This window comes from Carcharodon carcharias, chromosome 19 (genome assembly GCF_017639515.1).
Source record: "Carcharodon carcharias isolate sCarCar2 chromosome 19, sCarCar2.pri, whole genome shotgun sequence".
Lineage (NCBI taxonomy): Eukaryota > Metazoa > Chordata > Chondrichthyes > Lamniformes > Lamnidae > Carcharodon > Carcharodon carcharias.
In genome coordinates, this window is record NC_054485.1 from 36,933,605 (window position 1) to 36,953,282 (window position 19,678).

Below are 19,678 nucleotides of genomic sequence, written 5' to 3' on the forward strand. Positions count from 1 at the left end.
TTCAAGCATTATCAGATGTAATGTTGGGAAGAAGATGCCTTACAGTTCTTCAGTTCCACAGAATAGGGAATTGCCTGTCATCTCATGCGAACATTGTTGTAGAAGAGTTTTCTTGATTCCTCTAAAGTCTCTGCAGTGTGATCACAAACCGTTTTTGAATCACTAAAACCAGAAAACAATTTGAGGACAGGAATACAAGGGAAAAGGACATAAAGTCAGCTCCTGCTGAAGCAGAAAACCTTTGTAAGAGCATATTGATTTGAAAATTAACATAGACCCCCTTCTAAAACACAACAGAATAAACTGTGTTAAGTAAAAATGATAAGATGGCATTATGAAAGCATCTTAATGGGTGCATTCAGTCCAGTATTTACTGCTGGTAAGAACAGAATCTATTTTTTTCATAGCCATCAACTTTGATTGAATCTAATGAATAAGCTGTCCTACGTCAGTTTATTCCTTGTATCCATTAAGAATAATTACAACTGAACAATTTTTGATGGCTGTAACCTTCGTGAGTGTTGCTAATGGCGTTATAAATTGCTCCATGTCCAATGATTGCATGGTTGAAGCTTAATTCAAAAGCACTCTGTCAACAGGCTGATTTGTATGGTTAATGACTGCATTTAAAACAGCCTCTGCTCATACATCCTAATGTCAATAAGCAAATTGGGTTCAATAAATAGGTTAGTCCCTAATAATTAGCAGCAATCAGTGCTAAGGTTTAAATTTATTAGAGAAGGTATAGCAGCAACAGTAATAACAAACTATGTTACAGAACAAGCTGAGAGTCCATTGGTTACTTCTTTCATATAAGATCGGTTAACAACAACTTCACAGTGTAAAATTCATATAAAAGTACAATACAATCTTAAAATCATATTTCATTAAAGATTGTATGACATTATGACATTACTTATCCCACTAACACATACCTTTTTATGAAGAGTTATTAAAACAGTAACATTCAGGCATATTTACATGTGACACTTAGACCCATCAGTATGAAGACACTATATGTAAGTAAGCAGACTGTACCATCTCTCACGGTTAATTATTTTGAACCCAAGGGGAGAGATAGAAAATAGAAAAAGCTAGTAAGGTAAAAGCTCCTGGTCCTTCCTCAGAGGAAGAGGATGGTATTTTTGTTTCTCACCAATCTCTTCCTTTCACCTCCTTCCATTTGATATCCAACCAATCTCTTCAGCTGAGGGTTGAGAGAATCTAACTGGCCAAGAGCGCCACATGTCAGGAAGTGTGGATTAACAATGTAGAAAGTGTGATGTGGCTACTCATGTGATAATCCTCCTGCAGGTGATCTGGATGTAGTGTTCAATGATTTGATTGATCTGTATTTGATTATGTTTAGTCAGGGCTCTGATCCATGTACCTGTATTTGATTGCTTAAGCCCATAGGCGGGGTTAGAGAGTTAAGTGCTGATGCCACTCTGAGAAGCTTCTAGAAAAGACCTTGGTTCTGGATGACCTCACGTGAATATAGAAAATCCTGTGAGTTCTAAGATGTTTCAAGGTATTGTAAATAATTCTATTGTAGATTTTGAACTTGTGCCATCTCTGCATTACACTTTGATAAATCAGGCGTATGAGATATACAGCAACCCAACAAATACATAACACTGGACAACAATTATAAAACAAGGTTCACAGGGGAGTGTTAGGTATGGATGGCAGAATGGACTAAGATTAGGACATTTTGTTATTGAGAGTGGAATAGGAAAATGTTCAACATTGTCTCAAATAGAAAGTAAATCTTTTAGAAAAATATGTTTAGGCAATTCATCATGAAAAAATATATTAAGTTGTGCTAATGACAACTCTTAATGAATTTCCCAACATTAGGATGATCATTCAGGTCCTATAAGATAGGGAATTGGGTGGTGCAGGGGGCTGAAACATACCTTGGTGTCAGAAGGTTATACATCACCATATTATGGGTTAAGGCCCCAACAGAATTTGTGCTGATAAGCTAAGCCTCATTGCAGAGGTGGGGGATCCCTGACTTGTCAGTGTTGTTGTCTTCGAGATGAGACATTAAAGCGAGGCCATTTCTGCTTCTCCACTTGCTCATAAAATATGCCACAATACTACTACAGAATGAGAAGTGGTCCAGGCAGCTTCGTCTTCAACTATCATGCCCAAGAATAGTTTAGCTGATTGTTTATTTCACGTGGTATCTCTGGGACCTTGCTGCATTAAATTTGTCACCATATTTTACTATAAAAATAACTATTCATTAAAAATAACTTATTAGTTGTGAAGCACTTTGAACCATTCTAAGGACATAATAAAAATGCTACAAAAAGCAAGTTATTTCTTTTGACCCTTTCATCTATTTTGAAGATAGATGTGTGTAATATTTTACAATAAATAATAACTTCTCCGTGGGGCAAGAATGCTTACAGTGCAAAGCAGAACACATTCAAAAGTGGATTTCAACTATAATTCTAAAAGGTTTCATATTATTAAGAGGAAATTAAATTCACATCATTACCTGCTCCAATTTTTCACACTTGTATATGTCTTTTCCCTTTAATAAATGGTGGTGAGTGCAATGGCCAGTTTACTGTTTAGGATCTGTTCTCCAGAGTCCATGCCATAACCCTGTTATTAATTTGACTCCAATTACAGGAAATTCTCATTCATTATTCACTGTTATTGGATCTTTGCTTGCTATTTTGCGAAATCAGTCCTTTTTCCAACTTTACAACAGTTTGGTTTAATTAAATTCAGTTAGTTCTTTTTGTTTGATATGTCAACGGTTACATCTTTCAAATTTGGCTTTAATAGAATTAATAGAACTATACTTCCTTAGTTTTATCAGGTAATCCCCTTCATTCCTTTTTCTTTCCTTTCCATTTATGGGATGAGATGACATGGGGCAGGATTCTTTCCCCGTTATGGGGGTGAGTATGGTGATGGGCGGGCATGTCATTTAGCTCTGCCAGTCAGTGAACCAGTTTGCTGGGACTATCCTGCCCTGTGCCATTTTGCTAGAGGCCTGTTCAGGAGCGGAATGTCTACCCACCCACAGGTGGCGGTGGGTAGCTTGCCTGGATAATATAAAGGCCAGTTAAGACTAATTATCAAAGGCAGACTGAAATTTTCCAGTCCTCCTGGCCAGGGGATCCTGGCAGCTGCCTGCAACAGACAACCTCCTGGCAGCAGACCAAGGAGCTAGCATTCCAGATGATTTTCAGGCACCACCATCACAATTCCCACCCCATCCCTGGATCTGCTGGACACAGCTGTAGCTGCAGGCTGATCTGTGGAGAGGTTTCCACTCTGTAACGGTGGCCCACAAGCTGTGTCCTTTTTGGATTTAACGGGAAAAAGTTTTTAAAGTTGCTGTGAGAGCACCTCCAAGATGGAGGCACATTCTCTCTTCCTTACCTGTAATGGCAGGTTGCATTGCCTTCCACGTTAGAGGGTCTCCTATTGATCCTCCAGCTTTGAGTGCCCGCCAGCCATCCTTAATTAGACAGTAAGTGCATCCTCTGGCCACTAAGCAAATCTAAGCAAAATCACTGATGGATGATTGCTGCTGACAGAGTGCAGGGCCATGGTCCCCAGATAACCCCAACGTCTGGGTCCTGACCCAAAATGCAAAATTCTGCTCATGACTTGGTAAGTTTTAAGTGTTAATTCAACACTTATCTCAATTTAGTTATTTTTAGATTTGACTTGGATTATCAACATGCTTGCTTCCTAAAATGCTTATACACACCTTAGTAAGTAGTTCCATTTGAAGCTCTTCAATCTCTTGTATCAGCTGCAACACACTGTCATTGAGATTGGGTTCTGAATAACAATCAACTGATTCAAGCTGAGCTGGATAAATAGTTTCTCTCTTCGTTATTTAGGAAATTCTGTTTTCCTGCCACACTTCTTCCACCAGACGCCAGGTTTTCTTGGAATTTGTGCTTTTAAAACCATTTTTCTTACTTTCTTTAATTGGAAGGCATTCAGTTTCTGCTGATCTGATAAGTATTTAATTCCTCCTGCTGCACAATGGGCCAACTTCATTAATGTTGTAAAGGAGGCATTCAGCCTCTGGGAGACTAATGACAGTGTGTCCCAGTCCATTGTAGCTATGAGGATGGGGTAGAAAAGAGGAAACTTCAGTTTGGTAAATATTTCTGAATAAAATGCTGAAGGAAATGGACCCAAAGTGATGCGAGGTAAAGGGGTTAACCTGTGGAGGCTGGTCACCATTTGGTCTTGTAGAGGTTAGCAGAACATCCAATTTCAAAGGCTAATACTCTCCAATAGCTGCCCAGAGGCTAGGCTGCACTCTGGTTAAGCAAGAGCCACTGTATTTTGCAGCCACTCTTCTTCAGAAACACTATATTCTGGGTGGAACCATCCCAGATTTGCACTAAGTGCGATAGCGGGCAGGTAAAAGGGTGTTTTACCCATTGGCCACCATGGCAGGTTTTCGTGCCATATTGTCCCAATCCCGCCTGATTAATCATGCATTCCCGGGAAACACGCCACTTCACTGGCGGGTGGCATCTGGATTCAGCTCTCATGCTGTCACCTCACTGTTTCCTACACTGGGCGCCATATTTAAAGTGTAGCCATGTACACTTCTCTCAGTGCTTCCAGCCCAGGGCTGCTGCACAGAAGACATGGCCCGAAAGGCAAGAAGACTGCAGCTTCCTGATTCAATGACCCATCCCTAGGATACCTTCTGGACACGTTGGAGCCCACGGCAATGTCCTCTACCTCACTCTGGCTGCAAGAGACCCATCAGTATCACTACTCCAACTTGGAAGGCAGTGGCAGAGGTGGTTAGTGCCAACACTGCACGGAAGAGATTCACCATCCAGTGCAGGAAGAGGGTAAATAATCTCATTCTTCCCGCCAGGGTATGGCAACCATCTCATCACTCTAAACTCACACACTCACAAGCCCAGCACACATTCACTGACATCCTACTCACTGCCAGCTCAAGGGACACCACCACTTGTTCTCTCACACACCCTCACATCTCCATCTGACATCATCTCCTCTGGGGACTGCCTCCTCAGCTCTTCCCCTCTTGAGGCCATTTGCACAGATCAACATGTGACCACAGACACCCTTGGATACCCTCTTCCCCAGTAACACCCTAGCCCTGCAGCCATTGAAAAGCCACTCCCGCCTTATGGCCAGTCTCGTAAGTAGACACCTGCCCATGAGACCCCCCCTAAATGTGATGTGGTGCTGCCTGCGAAGCCTGGTGCTGAAGACCGCAAGTGCTGCCCGAAGCAAGGGAGGCAGACAAACCTCAAAGTCCCGAACAAGGTGCAGCTCGCCAGGAGCACATCACTTATGTACAGTTGTGAAACGCATTGCATGCCATGGTGATGCCGGATGATCCAGCGTGGGGGGGATGATTCCGACAAGCTGGGCTTATAATAATATGCAGACATGTTACAATGAAGTTCCCAATGTGTGACAGCATGAAATGCGGCCTGTCATTGACGGGCGGAGCGGAGCGGATGATTGCAAACTGCTTTTGCAACATTGTGAAATTGATTTTTTGGCCTTCCTGCCATATTGTCCACTCACACCTGCCATGTCACCCGATGCCAGTGGGCATGGAAAATTTTGCCCCCTGAGTCAGAAGGTTGTGGGTTCAAGTCCTCTCCAGGACTGGAGGACACAAATCAAAGCTGACAATACAGTGCAGAACCAGGAGAGTGCTGCACTGCCGGATTTGCTGTCTTTTGGATCAGATATTAAACTATCTGCCCCCTCAGGTAAAACAACCTATGGCAGTATTTCCAAAAAAAAGTAGGGGAGTTATTTCCAGAGTCCTGCTTAATATCTATCCCTCAATCAACATCACAAAAACAGTTTATTGGGTCATTATCACATTGATGTTTGTGGAAGTTTGGTGTTTGTAAATTGACTGCTACGCTTTCTTCAAAAGTGATTACACTTCAAAAATAATTTATTGAATGTAAAGTGTTAAGGGCATGAAAAGCACAATATAAATGTAAGCCTTTTTTCCTTTGTACCTCCTGGGAGAATAGACAGCGTTCTAGATGAACAAGCACCACCTTGTTTTGCGCCTACACTCCTTCAGAAACACTTGGCATTGTCAATTCCCAGATGTTGTCCACAGACCAACTGATATTAAACAGTAGAATTTTTAAAAATTCATTGGATGGGGTGTTACTGTCTAGGCCAGCATTTATTGCCCACCCATATGTTCCTTTGAGATCTGAATGGTTTGCTAGGTCATTTCAGAGGGCATTTAAGGCTCAACCACATTGCTGTGGGTCTGGAGTCACACGTAGGCCAGACCAGATAAGGACAGCAGATTTCCTTCCCTAGAGAGCTTTAATGAACCACATGGGTTTTTACAACAATAGTTTCATGGTCATCAGACTTTCAATTCCAGATTTTTTTTTCATTTAATTCAAATATCATCATCTGCCAGGATTTGAACTCCAGTTCCCAGAGCATTCCATTAGCTCACTAGTCTAGGGATAATACCAATGTGCCACCACCTCCCGAATAAGAAACAAGGAGGATCAGTTCCCTCATTCAGAGAAGGACTAATTCAAATTGGGAGACAGAAGAGGTAACTTATAGCCCTTTAATCATAGTTATCATTTTTCTTAAAATGAATAGAATTCTTAAATCTTTATCTCAATTTAAATCCTAATCCCCTGGGCTTAATAATGTGACATCCAGTGAGAGGAATAAAATGAGGCTGATGAAATAACACTGAAGTTTTTGCATTACCTTAAAAAGGATCATCATGTGGGTTCCTTGATAATTCAGTGTGTTAACATATGAGTAGGTGAGCCACACTAACTGAGACAATCCCACACTCAGGCCAGAAGTTTACACCCACCTCGGGGACAGGATGGTAAATGGGGAGGGGTGTACAGTTGGGGGCAATGCCAGTGGCACTGTGCCTTTTGCTCACCACTCTTCCTCAATCTCGCCCTGTGGTATCTTACCAGCAGTGAGGAAGACATCAGGCGGCCTGCTTGCCCATGGTCAAGTTGAGGCCCCTAAGTGGTCAAGCTGAGGGAGGCCCACAACCTTTAGTAGGGGAGGCCTATACCAGTCTCCAGGCTGCCCAGCTAGAGCTGTCGGCCTGGTGGACACACCGGGGGAAGGGGTGCCTCCTGGTCTGGAAAACTTCCAAGACTGTCCCGAATGTATGAATTCCCCCCGAGATCTATCCCCCTTGACCTGTCACCCTTCAAGCTCTCCCCACCTCACCCTAGTTGGGTGGTGGGGGAGGGGGTGGTGGTGCAAGCCAGCCAATTGCAGACAGGCTCAATCACCACCTACCCCATCAACTTTTACTTCACATGGAGGGAACCCTGCCCCCACTGTAAAACTCAGCCCTCAATTACTAGTCTATGTTAAGTTACTTTCTCAAACTGACCTCCCCACTATAGCTAGAGTAAAATTGGCCAGTGTGTCTTCTCCATCCACTATCAAGCACTTCATGCTCAAGCTATATGCTTATGGCTTAGCTGTGATGGTCCTTGTGAGTGAGTTTTTCACAGGCATTTTGGGTTGCATCCTAACTCCAAAAAATGGGTGGGTTGGAGCTGTACCAGAAGTTAAAATGCAAAAAAATTGAAACAGGAACGCACCATGGCTCGAACCTACCCACTGCCGGAGATAGAATTTGGGCTGGGTGTCCTACCTGCTCGTGGCAAGCTGGTTAGTAACTTAAATATTATAATGAGGTTGCCTGTCTTCATTTTAGCAGTCATTCTACTTTTAACTTCCCAAGCCTCAGAAAACCCTGTAACTAAAAGTAGGTGAGAAGGGCTAAATCCATGAGGTAAGTGCCTTTACTTCACTGTTTGTGGGCCAGGAGGAGCAGGAGTGTTTCCCCCAGGCCCAACAAGCTATCCAGGTAACTCCTCCTCTCCAGAATCTGTCTTGTCCCCTTCAATCACCATCTGGACCTTCCTGAACTCCATCAGCCACATACCCACAACCCCCCATCCCCAACCATCACCAGATCCCTCAGATTTGTTTTAGCTCTTGCTGCTTCTGTTTGTGAGCCACCTTGTCCTGCAAGAGAGAGGAAAAGGTGCCCGTGGGTGTGGTACACTATGTTTGAATGATGCGGCTACCATGGTGGAATCATTGGCAGTGTGTGCAACCTCTGTGATGTGAGGCTTGCAGCAGTGCTAAGTGTGTTAGGGTGGAGTGGAGCATATGAATATCAGGTGTGAGCTCTGATCGAGATTGTTGGTAGATGAATATTGGTTTGTGGTGAACTGAGCAGTGTCTGAAGCTAAAGTTGCAGTTGGTAGGATATGACAATTGAAGAAGCATTCACTGACCATGACCACTCATGTAAGATCATTGAGCTCCTTGCGGCACTGCATCAAGTTCCTTGGGGCTTGATTCCTGGCATTGACCTCCACAACCATCACACTACCTTCTGTGTGTATGTCTGGCTCTCTTTAGATGCACTGATACTCTCCTCTTCACACCCCTTCCGCCATGGCTTTCCTGTGTAGCATCTGAAGACCTTGGAGCCTGTTTTCTGCTATATCACACCATGTTTTTTTTCCCATGTTAGATTCTGCTAATAAAGAACTCCCAGCACCTGCTGTAGCTGGAATGCTGCTCTTCTTTCAGAGCTGGAGGCTAACTTTAAGCAATGCATATTGCTTTAAGTGATACTAGCCATATACAATATTGGCTGGATTCTTGAGCATGGGCCAAGCAACAGTGTGGTTAGCACTGGCTGGATGCTGCAGTCATGTAAAACAGCAGGCTGTATAATATATGTATGCTGCCTGGGTTAGAGTCAACAGGTGCATGTTAACCTGAAACGCGATCCCCATGCCCCAGTCCAGGTGCTTTACAATTTAGCCCCACACCCACATTCTTTAGTGATTTAGGAAATTTATGGAACTGTGACTTTTAATGTCCTGATGTTCAACATCCATCAAAGTGAAGAAGCTTTGCATTAAATACCTTCCTTGTCTAACAACATCGCTTATTATTATTTAATGTGCTAATTGTTAATAAACAGTCACATTTTAAAATGGGAAAAGAAAGCCGGTTAAGTCTTGAGTCAGTTGCATCAAGTCACCATAATTTTCTGTCTTTGACGGAAAAGAAAATGCATTTTCCCTGGGTGTTGCCAGTAGTGACTCATTTAAAGAATTAATTTAATTATAACAGAGGCATTTTAAATGCAGATGAGACAGACATATGTAACTACCAAAACATCTTTCCTTCCCAAACGTATTTTGTTTTTTAAGGCTGACCAAGTTCTCCAAGGAATCGAGTGAGAAAGTCTCAATCAAAGTGGTTTTACTTTCATGTTTTAATTATTAGTTTCTACTTTCAGTTGGCTGTCAACTTTTAGTGTTTTAGTTTATAGACATTTCAGCTTCTATTTTTTCTCTCCATTAAGAATAAGAGGGGCACAATAAAATTTAAAACACATTTTAAATGTATTAAACACCCATTTCCCTCCAAGCATACTGTGTTCCTGATAACTTGTGGGTTCGCTGCACAGGATCAATCCATCATTCCTGGCTGCCAGAATTGAACAAGCTTTGGGTAATTTTTGGATTTGTGAGATTCCTGGTCAGGCATGTGATGGAAAGAAATTGGAGCCTCGACCAGAGCTCCAGGCTACAACATGCATGTAAAACTGTGTGTTGCCCCAGCAACTCAGACACCATTGGGGGGTAGGGGGTTGGAATGCTTGCCTCAATTGCTCAGGTCCGGCTGGGGTGAATTCAGAAGCTGCCTCCTTGCCCTATGTGGCACTATAGATCGGACCTGCCTTTGGGCATGGAAGTCAAGAAGAAGATCACATGGCCATTCCAATGTGGAGGACAAATGTACATGATCAAGCAGGGTCACCATGTAAGGATTAGGAATGGGGCTATAGCTGATCGAGTTTCTCTCTCTTATTTGGAGAGACTGAGGGAAGAGCAAGAGTGAGAGAGTGCACAGGATTTGTCATTGGAGGAGGATGATAGTGTAGTTAGCCATTTCAAAGTCTGTAGAGCAGGATGAGGGGAGTGGCGCACCATGGTGACAGTACTGAGACTCTTCATGACTTTGCCTAGGGTGGTTTTGATGCTGCGGAAGGAGCAGAAAGCCTAATGGAGGATTCAAACATGTGAAATGTGCACGGATCCAGGAAATGACAATACATTAATTTAATTCTCTGTCCCACTCCCACTCTGACTGCCCTCTCCTGGGCTTCCTACGCTGTTCCAATGAAGGTTCAAGGAGGAGCATCAGCTCATCTTTTGATTATGAAAATAATACACCGTGGATACCAGAAATGCTCAGCAGGTCTGGCAGTAACTATGGATAGAGAAACAGAATTAATATTTCAGGTCTGTGACCTTTCATCCATTCTGATAGCAGAAAATGACTGGGATGGAGGGGAGGTAGTGAGGGTGGGAGCAGGAGATGAAGGATTCAAAGTTGAGAGCGAGCAAATCAACAGCTACAGACGAATGATGGTGATTCAAGGACAAGGGGCCAGGCAATTGGGTATTTGATGGTGGGGCTTTAAGGGACTTGGGTGGAAGGGGATGGGTTTAATTTTTCCAGGGTAAATGCAGAAGGAAAAGGGGTTGAAAGGAGATAGGAGGCGTGGGTGGCAGGTATACAAGGCAGTAGCATCAGGGATAATTTTGTCAGTGAATTAAGACAAAGGGAATAGAGAATACAGGAAATGGCTGTGATATATGTGGGAGAGTTTATATTAAGGAAAAGGATTAGGGAAGCTATGAGTGTTAATTGTATTCAGGTGATGGATATTAATTGGAGACTCACTTCTGCTCATATTTTTTAGATTCTTACATGGGATGTGGGCATCACTGGCAATCTCCAAACCTCCCAGGCCCAGTCGACGTGAGTGAGAGAGAGAGAGAGAGAGAGAGTGTGTGTGTGTGTGTAATGACTCGAAAGAGTGGACAGGTTTTAACAAGAAACAGGTAAACTTTATTACAGAGAGATTTTTAGGTGCTACATGCTTGATCAGGGCTTTCGTCAGGAAGACCCACCCCTGGATTGCTTGCACTTAGTGCATATTGGTCAGAACCTCCAAGATTGGTCGGAGCCTCCCAGAAAATCACGTGACCCCTGATAGACAGTAGGACAGGCTATAGCTTCAGCTACTACATTTCCTCCCCCTTTAGTTTTTTTCACAATTTCTATTTACAGGGAAACATTTGAATATCCAGTGACATATATATATATATATATATATATATATATACAACTTCAAGTGATTAAAGATCAAGCCTCTGAGGTGCTCTCCTTATATGGCTGGAGCGGCATAACTCTACTGCTTGAGGTTCCTCAACAGGATCGACAGGATCTTGAACTGCAAGCGATACATCATCAGAAAGTGGCAGTTCTGGGTTTGGAAACTCTACAGAGACATCAGGCATGTCTATTCCAGATTGATCTTTCACCTTAGGAATTGATGGCTTGACATTAATCACAGGCAGAATAGTTGGTTATTGGAATGTCCCTCAAGCACAAATTTAATCCACATCCTTACGAATGATTCTATCTTCCACTTGTACTTGGAAAAATAATGGACCAGTGTCTGAGACAATGGTTCCAGGAACCCCACAAGATCCACTTCCAAAATTCTGCACAAATACTGTGTCACTTACACTGAATGTGCGACCTTTGCTGTGTAGATTGTGGTTCAATTTTTGATTACTCTGATTCTGCTCTACCTTCCTTTCTAAATTTAGAAACACCAGGCTTAACCATGTATGTAGGTGGTGTTTCATCAATAATTCAGACAATGTTGAATCTGTAGTCGAATGTGGTGTTGTATGATAACTGAGAAGAAAGCAGGAAAGTTGAGATTCTGGAGAACCTTCTGATAACATTTTCGTACGAGACTTGAAAGTAAGTACAGCTCTCTTGGTTAAACCACTTGATGAGGAATGGCAAGGAGCTCTTTTAATATGCCAGGTTCCATTCAGATTCATGAATTTCTGAAATTCTGTGCTGGTATAGACTACTGTTATCAGAAACGATTTCAGGTAGGCCATGTATGCTAAAACAGTGACGCAGCTTCTTAATTGTTGCGCTCGATGTTGGTGATTTGACTTTGTAAACATCCATCCATTTAGAATGTGCATCTACAATCAACAAAAAAGAATGGTCCTACATAATTGATGTGTAGTCTAACCCAGGGTCAACCAGGCCACTCCCATGGATGCAGGGGAGCTGAAACAGGCAATTTATCTTGTTGCTGACAATGGAGACAGTGTTTGACCAGGCACTGTCAATGTCACTGTCAATGCCTGGCCACCAGACATAGCTTTGCACAAGCATTTTCATCTTCGATATGCCTAGATACGCACTGTGAAGCTTTGTCAAGTGTGGCCTTCTATCTTGTGATGGGACAAGAACTCTTGATCCCCACAACAAAATTCCATCTTGACAGCTTAACTCTATGTTCCTGACATGGAATGGTCTCAAATCTTCAGATATGGGCTAATTTGACCATCCTTGCAAAACAAAGACTCTGACTTTCGACTGTATTGGATCTCTGGTCATCCGATTTCTAATTTTCTTTGCACACAGAGGTGAAGAATCCAAGAAATTCAGTAATATCGCAATTTCTTGTGGAACCGAGACATGTACAATGCTATCTGGTAATGGGAGTTGACTGAGTGCGTCCGCATTTGAAATATGCAAACTAGGACAGCGTATAAAGGTATACTCATACTCAGATAATATCAGAGCCCAATGTTGTATTGTTGCTGATGCTATTGGTGGAATGGCCTTATCCTCACTGAATAAATCCATTAATGGTTTATGGTCCGACACAATGGTGAAATGTCGCCCATGTAGGTAGTAGTGGAATTTCTTCACTCCGAATATCACCAATAAACCTTCCTTTTCTAGCTGGGAATAACCCTTCTTGGCTGTGGAGAGGGTTTCCAAGGTGTAGGCAATGGGCCTTCATGATCCATCCTATGGTAACACAGCTCCTACATCATTAGGAGAGGCATCACATGTTAATGCCAACTCTTTCAATGGGTCAAAGTGCACCAATAAACACGACAAATGCAGCAGTTTCTTTACCTTCACAAATGCTTCTTCCTGTTGTGAATTTTACTACCAATGGTGATTCTTTTTTAACAAGTGTAATGTTGTCAACACAACTGATAGGTTAGGCAAGAAGCGACTATAGTAGTTGATCATACCCAGGAAGGACTTGAGTTTGGTTACATTGGATAGTGAGGGCGCATTTTTTATTGCCTGGATTTTCCCTTCTACTGGATGCAAGCCCATGGCGTCCACCCTGTAACCCAGGTAGGTAACTTCTGGTGCTTGAAATGTGCATTTTTCCTTCTTTAACCATACACCAGCTTCCATGAACCTTCTTAGAACCTCTCCAGGTTGACCAATTGTTCGATCTCAGTTGACCCCCTGTTCAGATCATCATCTAGATATACTACCACTCGGGGAAGTCCTTGCAAAAGACTCTCCATTGTTCTCTGGAAGATAGCGCATGCAGACAATACTCTAAAGTGTAGGCCAGTGTACTGATAAAGACTCTTGTACGTGTTAATAGTCACGTATTCTCTTGACCTGCTATCCAGTTCTAATTGTCGGTAGGCATGGTTCATATCCTATTTTGTATAGGACTTCCCTCCAGCCAGCTTTGCGTATAAGTCATCTATCCTTGGAATGGGCTAGTTGTCTAGTTTTTCTGCCCTATTTATAGTCACCACAAATATGTATAGTTTGGTCAGGCTTACCCACTGGAACTATGGTGCCCAGTTTTTCTAACCAACACAGTTCTGCATCCACCTTCTCTTTCAATGCATAAGGCACAGGTCTGGCCTTAAAGAAACATGGTGTTACCTGAGGATCCATATATAGTTTTGCTTGCAAGCCTTTAAACTTCTCTAATTCATCCTGAAATACATTGTCGTATTTCCTTAGCAGTTCAGGAACTCCTCCTGTTTTCAGGTGAAATATTTTAGACCCGTCAAGCTTGATTTCCAGTAGCCAGTCTCGGCCCAGAAGGCTGGGTCCTTCTCCTGTCACTATTATCACAGGCAGCTGGGCTATCTGTTGCTTATAAGACACTGGTACTGTGGCGATGCCCTTTACCTGAATAGATTCTCCAGTGTATGTCTTTAATTTAGCAGCTTTCCGCTTCAAGTTTATTGACTGTCTACCTTCACTAAAGTATTTGGAAGTGTGCTCTCCCACCACTGTGGATGAGGCTCTTGTATCCACTTCCATCATTAGTGGCTTCTCATTAATTTGGATTGTGACGGTAATATGTTTGGATTTTACAGAGGTGATGTTATATAGGGAGTAAATGTCGGTGTCAGCAGCTTCAGGTTCTGCTGTATTTTTTAATTCAATCACGTTGGTTTGCTGCTTTATGGACTGTTTGGACTTTGCCCTGCATTGCCTTACTACATGACCTTTCTTATGGCAGTAATAACATTCTGCCTCTTTGAATTTACAGATGTCTGGTACATGGTTACTCCACATCCATAACAACTTAATCTTAGAGTCGCTGCTGAAGTGTTTCTACTAGGCCTTTTCATGTTTCTAATGTAATGACTCAATGGAGCTGACACTGCCTCTCGCTTTGCTGTTGTGTCTCTGGTTTTCCTGCCATACTTGGTGGTAGGTTCCTGCCCCACATGAAGAACGGCGCCATGTTGTATGTGTTGCAAATCCTGCGGGACACTCACAGCACTTTCCATGGCATAGATTTCTAGGGTGTGCTAAAAGTCGATGTGGACCTTTGCGAGTAAACAGCGCTGAATTGCATCATCCTGAACTCCACAAACTAATAGGTCCCGCAGCATAACATTTAGTGTGTCCCTGAAGTCACAGTGTTCTGTAAGCTGTTTCAACTTTGTTACATAGGTTGCGATGGACTCTCCTGTGGCCCTAACTCTGAAATTAAATTTAAAACGCTGCATTATTACAGATGGCTTCGGCTGGAAGTGCATTTTCACGAGGTCCACCAATTCATTAAAGGGCTTAGAATTGGGTGTGTTCGAGGCAGTCAGGCTGTGAATGAGATTGTCTGTCTTACTGCCACATACACTCAAAAGGATTGCTTTCTGCTTTTCCTCCACAATAATTTTGTTTGATGCAAAATAAAATCCGAGGAGTTCAGTGGGACGCGCGCCCGCCATTAATTAAAGGCCTTGTTAAGGCCATTATCTCACCAATCGTCGACAATTTTGAGGGGCCCGTGCGAACTTCGGGTTGGCACATGGACCCAATGAGCAGGCGGGTGAGTGATTTTTTTTTTTTTACAAACCTCATCCAGTGGCAGGATGAGGTTTGATATTGGGTTTAAAAACTTTTAAAGTGTTTGTGTTGTTCACTAACATGTCCCATCTCTTGTGTCATTTTCACATGAGGGGGGCATGTTAATGATTTTTAAATTTTTATATTTTTACAGTTTTACAGAGTTTCAGCGATCTCCCTGAGGCAGCACTTTGCCTCAGGGAGATGTGCGATCTTTTCTGCGCATGCGTGAAAGAGCGCACTCTCGCATTTGGGGAATATCCCCCCTGCCCGCCTGCACAGGAAGTGCATCGCGCTTCCCAGCGGATGTCACGCTGGGCAGGCCTTACTTGGCCCACCCACTTAAAATGGCGGCGGGGCCTGTTACGGTGGCGACGATCGGCTGCCTGCCCACCGCCGAGTCGGTCGGGCCTGCCCGCCCATCAAGGGCAAAATTCTGCCCTGTGTGTTTGTTTGTGTATGTGTATGTGTATATGTGTGTGTGCATCTGTGTGTGTGCGACTGTGCGAAAGAGGGTGAATGAATGAGAGTGAGTGTACAAGAGAGTAATTGACTGAGTGCGTGTGAGAGAGAATGAGTGTGTATGTGAGTGAGAGTGTGTGTGAGAAAGTGAGTGAACATGTGTGTGAGAGAGGGTGTGTGTGTGAGAAAGTGAGTGTGTGTGTGTGAGAGAGAGAGTGATTGTGTGTGAGGAAGAGAGAGTGAGCACGTGTGAGAGAGATAATAAGCATACGTGAATGTGTGTCTGGCTCACTTGCAGTCTCAGGTTTTTCACTCACCATCACTCCCACATACACACAGTGAGTATGGGTGAGGGTGAGTGAGTGAGCACCCTGAGACAGAGTGAGCCGGACACACAAACGGGCCGGGAGAGTAGAAAAACTCAGGCTGAATGGCAACCCGCTTCCAACCCCAGATTTCGTAAGAATTCTGCCATGGCCAGCTCAGAGTGTGCACCACCAGAGGCGAACATAAGGTCAGTGTTAGTTAAGCCCAACTTCTTAGCTCAGCCCCACTCCTCTTCCCCTTCCCTGCTGATCAGAACTTGGGGCCTAATCTGTCTCCCTCCAGTTCTGCTTCTTAAGCGAAAAGTCAATAAAAGTTTAATTAGGTAGCTCTGCTTCTTGGCACTTTTTAATGGCCATTTTTATTAATTACTACACTTAAAAAAAATTGTGTTGACATTGTTATTTTTTGCTCAGCAAGTTCTCTATTAAAAAGCCAACTTTGCAGTTGTCGCACGGGCAACCTGGGCAGGCGGCCATTCCAACTTGATGGATTTCTCATTCCCGGATGGGATAGAAGGGGACCGGAGCCCTAGCAGTGTAAGTAGTTAAGAGTTTAGATGAGAGTTGCAGCTGGTTTGTTTCTGATAGTTCATATCCTTTTCCATGTTTTCTGCTGGACTCCTTGCATTGCTTGCTTTTTTTTTTAAAGAACTCTTTTGTCTCTCCAACTTTCGTGGAGGCTTTCTGCCCAGTGCACCCTTCAGTGCATGAGACAATGCTGTTTGCATCGCAGCGAATGGGCATCGTTTACTCCACTGGCAGGACCTCCTCTGAAGAAGAGAGAAGGGCAGAAGGGAGAGAAGGCCAGGTGTCCACAGGGAGCATCCCAGGGAGCGACCTGTGTGAGGAGAGGCTACATGGTTTGCAGGGCCGGCAGGAAGGGCAAGGCGGAATGGCCCACAGAAGACGCCACTATCCTGCAACCAGAGTGTACAGGCAGCACTCCAGCTACCTCAACATGCCTGAGGTCCAGTGTGGAAGGAGGCTCCAACTCTCTAGGGAGACTGTAACCTCCTTATGTCGGATGGTTGGACCAAAGATCACCGCCAAATGTGTGGGTGCCACTCTAAGGGTCAGAGTGGTCCTCAACTTTTTCACCACTGGTTCTTTCCAAGGGTCAGTGAGGGATCTATGTGCTGTACCCCAATCTGCTGCCCAAAGTTGCGTCAAGCTGGTCACTGATGATCTCTTCAGGTGGTTCATGATATTTATTCATTTCTGGACTGACAAGACCAGCCAGGCTAAGTGAGCCAGAGGCTTTGCAGCAATTGTAGGTTTACCCCGTACCCAGAGTGTCATCGACTGTACTCATGTGGCCATCAAAACGCCAGGGTGTGAGCAGGGTCCCTTTGTGAACAGAAAGGGCTTCCATTCCATTCCATGAAAATGCAATCACACGACACAGGTTCTGCAAGTTTGTGCCAGCTTTTCCTAGAAGCTCCCATGATGCCCACATCCTGCGATACCCCCAGGTGCCAAGGCTGTTCCAGACTCCAGCTCGTCTGGATGGTTGGCTCCTGGGTGACAAAGGCTATCCCCCTACCCCTGAAATAAACTTTGCAGCCCCTCCCATCTGTCACAAGCCAATCCCAACACCTATGAGAAACAAATCACATTCAGAACATGAAACGTCATAGCATCTTTAAATGGTGGTCATGTTTACACAATTTGAACATAGAACATGTTTCAACTAAAGTAATATCGCCCGTGCCAAACCCTCTTGTATTTATAGTGCTGAGAACTTCAGCTTGCTAGTGCTGTGCCTTTGTGCCCATCCCCTCACTGGCAGCAGCATTAGAGGCAGCTGCTGACTGTGATGTCCTGTCGGCACTGATGACCTGACGCCATCAAGGCTGACCCGGGATATGCTAGAGGCCTGAACTGCAAAAGCGCAGAGATCTCCGGAGGTTGGAGGGCCGGAGGAGGTTACAGAGATAGGGAGTGGCAAGGACATGTTGACTAGTAACATAAAAACCCCTTTAGCTGATCTCAGCCTAGCCAACACAGGGACTGTTGCAATTTGTTGCAAGATCTATGGATCAGCCAGGAAGGGGGGGAATAGTGAAAAAGAAACAAGCAACATTCCCAATCCTGTTCACTATCCAGCAATCTATATGGAAAGCGTGCATGCCTGTGTGTGTTTCATGAAAGTAGAAGCAGCCTTGCCTATAATGCCTTCTGCAACTGAATAAGCTGCTGAACTACACTATTAAGGATCACACATGAATAATAGCTTCTTAATGCAACAGTGTCCCTGAATCGTATCCCAGCAAGGAATGAACACCTTCAGGAAAGCAAAGGATGGGAGAAAATTAGGAAGTAAATATTGAAAACATATAAATAAAAATAATAGTGCATAACAATGTCAGCCATGGAACAGTTGGTAGCACCCTCAAATCTGAGTCAGCAGATTGTGGGCTGAAGTCCCATTCCAAGGCCAGGGTTTTCCCCTCGGCGATTTGGGGGTGGGGCCAACTCGCCGAGGGGAAAATGACGTGGGATAACATCAGGAGGAATCCCTGACGTCATCCGGTCCTTTTAAATATTGAGGAGGGCGGGTGGACAGCAGAATCAGCTGTCTGCCCGCCGACATGTCAATGGCCAATTAAGGCCATTGACAGGCTCATTAACCTTATTAAACACTCTGCCCGGCCAAGCTTAAGGTTGGCGGGCAGGCCAGGAGCCCCAGCGGGCTGCAGATTATTAATGAAATTTCATCCACTGGCGGGATGAGGTTTCATGTCCATTTTTAAAAAATGTAGTAAATTTTACGTGTTTATTATTAACATGTCCCATTTCGTGTGACATTGTCACATGAGGAGGACATGTTAATAATTTTAATATTTATCTATTTTTAGAGTTTACTTACCTCTCACGAATCTCCCTGAGACAGCACTTAATCTCAGGGAGCAGTGCGCACTTTTGTGCGCATGCGTGAAAGAGCGCATTTTGACAGATGGGGATTCCCTCCCCTCCCTCACAGGAAGTGCATAGCGCTTCCTGTCAGGCAGGCCGCTGGGCGGGCCTTAATTGGCTCGCCCACTCAAAATAGCAGCGGGCCTCGTTTCAGTGGTGGGGTTCGGCTGCCTGCCCACCGCTGAGCCGGTGGGGCCTGCTCCCCCACCAAGGGCAAAATTCTGCCCCAAGACTTGAGCACAGAAATCAAAGCTAGCACTCCAACATGTACTGCTACATTTTCAGAGTGTTGTACTAACACACAAATTAGGAGCAGGAGTAGGCTTTTCGGCCCCTCGAGTCTGCTTCTCCATTCAATAAGATCATGGCTGATCCGATTGTGGCCTCAACTCCACTAATCTTTGACTCCCTTGTTAGTCAAGAATCTATCAAACACTGCCTTAAAAGTGTTCAATGACCCTGCCTCCACTGCTCTTTGGGTAAAAAAGTTCTAAAGATTCATCACGCTCTGAGAGAAAAAAATTCTCCTCATCTCCACCTTAAATGGGAGAACCTTTTTTTAATCTGGGCCCCCTAGTTCTAGCCTCTCCCACAAGGAGACATCTTTTCAGCATCCACCCTGTCAAGTCCCCTCAGGATCCTATGGGCAGGATCTTCTGGTCAGCGTGAAT